The sequence below is a fragment of the Polyergus mexicanus genome, unplaced genomic scaffold (genome assembly GCF_030449975.1).
Source record: "Polyergus mexicanus isolate NDT 795.1 unplaced genomic scaffold, iyPolMexi1.0 SCAF_21, whole genome shotgun sequence".
Lineage (NCBI taxonomy): Eukaryota > Metazoa > Arthropoda > Insecta > Hymenoptera > Formicidae > Polyergus > Polyergus mexicanus.
The window spans coordinates 2,639,907-2,648,823 of NW_027223341.1; positions in this window are offsets into that span (position 1 = coordinate 2,639,907).

Here is an 8,917-nt window from a genome sequence, read left to right on the forward strand (position 1 = left end):
GAATTATATTTTTACATAATTTCTAATTTCACAATGTACATATAAAATATATATGAAATTAGATTTTCTTTTTGAATTAACTTGATATTTTCTATGTCCATTTTTTAAAAGAATGAAATCAATACTTGTTAAAATAATATTATATTATAATAAGCAGTTGATAGAAAAAAATGAAATAAATTCCTTATTATAATTTTTCCATGCTCTCTTTTGTGCTGTTTATTGAATAATATGTATACATGTAACTGTAATAAACTGCAGCTGACAATACATGCTATGTTACTATAAACTTTCAATACTTACTACATTCACATATCGGGTATGCAGTGTATACATTTGACTCATTAATGGTACACGTGGCACAATCTAAAAGATTCACATTATTTAAATGTATCACTTTTATTTTTTAGTATATAAAAATAATAATATATTATATTGTAAGATATACAAACTTACATTAAATGTGCCATCCACATAAAGTTCTGTTGATTTTTGTAATTCTTGCAACAGCTCATTACTTGTAAATATTAATGCTTTCTTTCCATCGTTGCAGGTCACATTTCCTTTGTAAAATCTTTCAAGAGGTCCATACGTTGATAAATTCACAGCAAGAGTCTCCATATCTTTTGGTAAACTTGGGCGAAGTTTGATTCTTTCACGGTACAATGTAGTTTTCAATGTTGTGTATGACAATGTTGCGGCTGTTTCAGGATATCTGTATTACAAGCAACAAATATAAGCTACAAGCAACAATCATAAATTATTACAGAATTGAAAGATATCTGGACAAAGATTGATGTATACAATTCATATCTAAAATTAAATGGGAGCATATGAAATTCAAAAATAAATTAAACAGATAGCATAGACATCATATGGTAGAATATCGCAAATATGTATTTAAATTATTTTGTTTTTTATTTATGAAAGATAGTACCACATTCTTAAACGATAAATAAACTCTCAATATTAAGTAATTTTTTTTTCTGTAACCGCTAAAATGTACAATATATCTTCAAATATTCTTTTATTTGTTCTCATTAACTTTGTAAGAAATGATTTATAGCATAATTATTCGTAGGCTAATTTTTGTTCTGTAAAAAAATCATAATATTTGATTCTTAACGTTTTATTTAATTTCTTTGTAGAATACACACATATATTTATATAAGAAATAGAATATCATGGTTTAATCATGCTATTTATCAAAAAAAGAAACAATAGCACAAAACATTGTACAAACATTCAATACAATTGTATTAGCAATCGATTTTTGTTTTCTATTTTGATGTGTAAATAAGGATTATTTATTTATGTGTTCGGGAGTCGACCCCGACGGGATCGCCCGAATCTTTGATTTGAGATGCGCTCAGAATTGAGCGTGAAGCGGCGTGTAACGCGAATCCATAGACCCACTAGAGGATAAGGAGGCTTAAGAGGATACTCGCGTGAAGTTGTTTTAAATTATCGTTTATTGAATAACTATAGGAGCGAGCAACGACACGTATTCTGCGACTCCGATCGGAAATCTTCTCAATGTCCTTTGACGAACTTTCTCCGCGTTTCGAAAATTTTAAAGAGCTTCTTGCTAGAAGTCCTCGCAAAAACGGAAATCATACACGCGGACGCCGGATGGTTTAGCGCGAGGCAGAGGACATTCGCGATACGGTTAACGAGCGTCGACTCTCGGACTCTACATTCTTAACAATCACAAAATCACTAAGTATAAAGCAGGTAATAATAAAGAAAATGAGGTGTCTTTCACACTGAGTTCTATGCTCGATCGTATGCGAGAATGTCAGTTAAGAATTTACAACGAGAATGACGAAAGCGTATATGACACGAGCGAATTAAACGACAAGAAATGCGCGAACCTAACGACACAGGCATAAACAACACGAGCGAAGATGACAACAGCAGAGCGAAATATACTGGCGAGTTTCGATCAGCTTGAATCGTCGTCGAGGACTGACTGACTAACGACGGTAAAGAGTCGCGATCGACCGATTTTCATACCCAGACAGCACAAGGATGTCCTTAGGACGTCCAAAGGGCATCCAGGACATACATGTAGGATATCCTCAGGATATCCCATTGTAATCCTCGGATCTCCTCTGGATGTCCTGAGGAAGAGTAAATGATAGCCGTATATTAACCTCTGGAGAATCCAGGGAGATCCTGTGGAACATCCTAAGGATTTTTATAGGATATGTTAGGGATATTTTTCGTATGTTTCAAGGAGCAAATTTTAAAATTTAAATATAAATTAAAATTATGTTTTGTTGTTTACTGCCAATATTAAAAATCTAATATTAAAAATAGTTCACCGTTCTTTAATATTTGAGGCTTTCGTGCTGTACATGAATATTTTAGGTTTGGCTCCCGGGTTTGAGTTGTGTAATATTTTCTAAACAATCCAATATCTGAATTCCCTATGTTGGGATTGCATCAGAAATTGAACTGATAAAAAATAATTACATTTGTAATTTCCTGTCAGTTGCTCTTTGCAAGCTTTATATAATTCTCATGACCAAATCTCAAATACGAGTTCGCGTGTCGCATAGCGGTAAACCAACGAACTAGCGGTTGAATACTATTATTTGTAAAATTTTTGGAATGTTGCGAACAGTAACATTTCTCATGAAATATTAAATAAATAATAATTTTCGATATATGAAAATGTGCGCATCAAATTCAATTATTAATATTAAACGAAATTAACGTTAACAATTAATTGCACATGTATATGCCCTCTGGAAATCCAAAAGACATCCAATATAATAGACAGGGCAGATATATCCTACAGACATCCAGGGGTTATCCAGTGGACATTTATAGGACATTAATACTTATTATAATACTTAAGATTTCTAAATTATATAAAATAGCCGACACAACTAAAAATAATTATATATGCATATTAAACTTTTATAAATATATTTATAATAATATCTTCAAACATCCTACAAATGTCCTGAACCGTCCTGGACATATTCAGGATGATCCTGAGGATGTTTTGTGCTGTCTGGGTAATAGGATATTTTTGACACCGAACGTTCGAGAATCTAGGTGTTTGTCACATTTTTTCTTTGTTATGATCACGCGATCACACCCCGATCGGCGATGTTTATTCTCGCTCGTGTTTTGATTTCGGCTTTTACCGTTCAGATTTGTCGGTTGAATTTACCGTTTAAATTTATCGACTAAATTCAACGTTTCAATCTTGAACACTTTGTTTAAGTACTTTTCAACTAATCAAATAAAACAAAAAAATAAAGTGTTATAAACTTTTTCACAGTATTACAAATATTAATATTATGTGCTTCTTCAGATAAAAAAATCTTACAAACAAAATCTATTAATAAATCATTTATATTATATGTATATATATTTTATAAAGATATTTAAAATTGCAAAACGACAAGATATAATCTACATTGTATTTAAAACTTAAAGCTCATAAAAATATATTGATTATTTGAAAAGATTGTTTGAAAAACTTATATTCTATTATTCTTACACCATTATTCTATTTTAATCATTGTTTTAGTCACAACAAAAGTGGGCATGTAATGATCCGAAAAAATGTGCCGGAACTTGAAAAATAGAACTACATCCCGAAAAATCATAATTCCGATATATGCGTGTATGTATGTTGTATTAATTATACATGTATTAATATGTAATATATACATGTGTACGTGCGTGCGTGCGCGCGCGCGCGCCCGCGTGTGTATGTGTGTATAGGACGCGTGTGTGTGTGCATATGTATAAAGAAATGTGGAAGTACCGATTTATTATGTAGTAAATACCCAGCAACTTTCGATTTATATCAATTATGATGTAAATAGTCCAATTGAGTAATCAGGATTGATGGTGGATAGTCGCAACGTAGAAGAATGGAGAATCATTCCATTAATAAGTGCATAGTAGTGTTTATAGATGTTGGAAAATTATATGATTTTTCGGAAAATTGTCGTGGCTCACAAGTTTATGATGTTATGACTTTTCGGGGCACTGTCACACTTTACAAATTTTGGAACATTATATGTTCACCACAATAGGTGGACATACAATGATTTGATAATATATGCTAAAAAAACTAGCAAAATACTTACTTTCTGCAGACACTATCGAATATTTCTTTCAATGGTAAAGTTGTATTTCGACAAAGTTGCAACATTTCTTGTTTCATGATAGACTGTCTTACTTTCCATTTTATCTCAATATGAGTATGATCTTGAACTAAATGTATTTTGCCATCCTTATCAACTTTAAGAGTGCCAGAACATTTCGAAGATCGACGAGTATTACATCGTAAAATATTCGGATTTCGAGAATCCTTGTTGTAAGTATAATCATTGTAAACATAAATAATGGTACCAGTTTTATTTCCACATATTTCTTCCATCTGGAAAATAATAAAAAAAATAAAATATTAATATTAAAAATATAACTTGGAAAAATAAAATAAAAATTTGTGGAGAATTAGTTTATGTTGAAATCTTTAATAGTTTTGCAACATCTATAAACATTCCTTATAAATTCTTAGAATGTCACAACATTCATTAATGGCATAAATATCCTTACTATCATTAATGAAGCATAATGATTACATTCTGTTCAGAATAGTTTTTGGCATTCATTACTATTTGTATTTACATTTATCATGATGTAAAAGAACATTTCAATCATGCAGAATATGTAAATGTTCAATCTTCAATGTTTTTTTTAAATGCAATTGTTAACTGTTATTATTTCTTTTAGGAATTTTTACACATAATTCTTCCATAGAATTACAAATAAACAATTCTTTTTTGAAAATAGTGCAATACATAAAATACAGAGTGCTTTCCAGCAACGTACACAGGTGATACTGTATAACACAGTGTACAACTCAATGCTTTCCAACTATGACACAAGTCAATACACTCGTACACAGCTAAAATGATGTGTTCGACTGTGTCGTCACTCAATTGATTAATAAAACTTATAAATTCTGTTAATAAAATAAAATTGTAACTGTATTTTACTTAATTTACATAATTTGATTAGTTTTTAATCTCTTCTCTACATATTTGATAAAGAAGTTAATAACTCATAAAAAATTTTTGTTGGATAATACTAACTTTTACAGCGAAAATACCTTTTGCGAGTTTAAATTATTATTACAAATCGTTGATATAGACACATATTGAACATATAGATTGGAAACAGCGTACCAGCTATAAATCGATATTGTATAACTGTGTCACACAGTGTATCACTGTGTTCCGTAGCTGGAAAGTACTCACAGTAAAATTTGAAGTATACAACTTTTTTGCACATAAGCAGAATTCGTATTGCAGTATATAGTATTGAATAATCACAGAGTCATATTGCGTTTAATTTTGTGCAATTTATTCTATAAATTTATTAACATGTCTAGAAAGCCATATTAACAGACACAGTCACATGCTGATTAAATATTTCATATAACAAAATATACAATTAAATTAATTTTCTAAAAAAAAGATACTGTGTTTATGAAAATGTATATATTTATTTAATACTCAAATTAAACACATTAATATGTAACAAATATAAAATTTCTCGTACCACCAGTACTTTATTACTTACTTTGATAACAAAATGTAGACAGGCAAAAATATATTTAGTGAAGAATGATGCTATTCTTTGCAAAGTATTTTGGTATATCTTCTTTCCAATTATAAGTTAGTTGGAGATATAACATGAGCACAATTACTTACGACAAAAGCGGTATTACGATAAGAGCATTTCAGACACGTAACGACATGAGCATATTAGGTAAAAAGTTATATATTCTGCGGGAAAATCGCGGGAAACCGCACGCGCTTGCACTGCATTTATTGGCTGCGTTCAGCAGAACAATTGCCGAGTTGTCTTATCAACTCTTTGCGTTGATTTGTTGGTTCTAAAAGACGGAGCCAATTACGTTCAATTGCTATAAGCGGTTGGTTCTACTGAACGCACCTCTCATATAAGCATGCATAGATTACGTTTACACGTCACCTCTAATGCGGCGTCTACAATAGAGATTTTAAGCCATAAGCCTTAAGAAATTGACCAATCATAGTCGAGTATTTTTCTCATACTTGATTGTGATTGGTCAATTTCTTAAGGCTTAGGGCTTAAAATCTCTATTGTAGATGCCGCATAGAGGTGACGTGTAAACGTAATCTATGCATGCTTATATGAGAGGTGCGTTCAGTAGAACCAACCGCTTATAGCAATTGAACGTAATTGGCTCCGTCTTTTAGAACCAACAAATCAACGCAAAGAGTTGATAAGACAACTCGGCAATTGTTCTGCTGAACGCAGCCAATAAATGCAGTGCAAGCGCGTGCGGTTTCCCGCGATTTTCCCGCAGAATATATAACTTTTTACCTAATATGCTCAAGTCGTTACGTGTCTGAAATGCTCTTATCGTAATACCGCTTTTGTCGTAAGTAATTGTGCTCATGTTATATCTCCAACTAACTTATAATTGGAAAGAAGATATACCAAAATACTTTGCAAAGAATAGCATCATTCTTCACTAAATATATTTTTGCCTGTCTACATTTTGTTATCAAAGTAAGTAATAAAGTACCGGTGGTACTCTAGGAAGAATTTTATATTTGTTATATAAATGTATTTAATTATAGTATTAAATATATATATATATATATGTATATTCACAAACAATACTTTTTGTAGGAAATTACCTTCTTTGAATAATTCGTTATATGAAATATTTAATCAGCATATAACTAATGCTTCTGTTAACATGGTTAGATTATTTCAAAAAATTGAAAGCAATATAATTATAAAGTTACTCAATACTATATTGTTACAATACACTACAATATAAATTCCACTTATTTACAAAAAATTTATGCTACTGCAAATTTTATTATATTTTATATTTTGCTCAATCTTCAGAGGCATTATTTGTAATTCTAATAGAAGACCTATATATTAAAGACTTTTTAAGTAAATCACTTAGTATTTAAAGATACATGTTAACTGAGGACTGAGTATTAGCATATTTTCTATAATATGAAATGTTTAACTGGCATGTATTTTGTTTCATTATATAATAGATGCAAGTTCTTCCTGGAAGAAAAAAGGGATCAAATATTTATTTATATGATGATTATTTGTACTGTATGGATAATCGCTATGACAATGTCTTTCGATGTAACATACGGAAGACAACAAAGTGTCCAGGCTACGTCATTCAGGATAATAATAGAGTAAACATGTTGAAGGAACATAATCATCCAAAGTTACCACTCATCAAACAACAGATTGAAATGAAAGAAGAAATACTAAGACTCTCTCGTGAAACTCATATTGGACTAAAAGAAATCTTTGATTCAGTTTGCAGAAGGTAAAATTATTGTATTTCTTCCATATATTTTATCAAAATTTCTATGATTTATAACATAATGATTTTGCAATTTTATGATATTTTGACTTGATTGTTTTAAGACATCTTTAGTAGCAAAATCTTATGATCTAGGAACATATTATCTCTGATATTTTAAATATGTTAATATTTCGAGTTTCAAACCTGCTTACATCTTTAGCATCCTGAGTTTAAATTTTTAGTGTTTCAATTTCTTGATTTTGTGTATTTTGTGTAAGAAGACAATTTGTATATCAGAAATATTGTTATTAAATGGATCACATAATTTTATAATATCTTGAACAATTAAATTTTATAGCTTTGATATATTTTCAACATCTTGATCTTGATTTGAAAGTTTAAGACTTCTCTTAGCAATTTTCTTATTAACTGAAATTTTAAATAAAAAGGATTCTGTATAAAAATCTATTTGTTGATATATGAATCCTATTGTTGATTTATAAGTCTCTATTGCATAATTGTTTGAAGAAATTACTATCAAAAGACAAATGTTTTTAATCTTTTTAGGAATTTCTTTAATACAGTTTTGTGTTGAATTATTATTTATAATGTTTGCATCTTTAATGTTGGATGCATCCACTATTTTTTCAATAATTCTAACTTCAACAGGTGCAATTTCATGTTCCGCATTTCTTAATTCAAATAATTATTTTGAATGTTTATTAATATATGTACAATTATCCTACAGTGTACTTTTATTTACATTTGCATCACTTTTATAAATATATACTTCTTAACATATTGTTTTTTATTCACATCAAGCGATGCGGCAGCGTCGCGACGCCAAGTATATAAAAAAAACGTTTCGGCTTGTCAACGGTTTACCTATGTTGCCTATGTACAGGGGCCGCGACGCTACCAAGTAGCTTATCCGGAGTTTTACGTCTAATAAACTTTCGATTAAAATTCCTCAGGAACCAAGCCGTTAATCAAAAATCACTTTTCTTATACAATGTGGATGCAAGCTTTCTATTGCGACCAGTTTGAATAAGATTAGTGCAGTCAATCCTGAGGAATGATAATCGTATGCCAGAAATGACATTTTTCGTTCTTCATCATTATCATAATAAAATAAGTTTCAGACTCTCACGTACGTATGCTCGCACGCACACACGCAAAGCGAGTTTGTCCCTCACGGCGCGTTTGCAGCGCTCATGTACGATTATTCGCTTGAGTGTGCAAATACGCCTTGAGAGACAATGTGTATGTGCGTGCATACGTATATGATACGTATCAAGCAGTACGCGACAAATACTGTAGATATTAATACATCCAACTCTTGAAAAATCCTTTGTCTTGCAAGGCAACCACTGAAACAGCGTCATCTATTAATCTGAGGTGATAAACTCTGCTTCATAGAGTGTTACTGGGTGGGTAACAATGTAAATGATAAATAAAAATACGTATATAATTGTGAGATATTTTCTTTAATTTAACATTTTTTGTCATAATTAACCTTTTCTTCTTACTATCATTAATTTT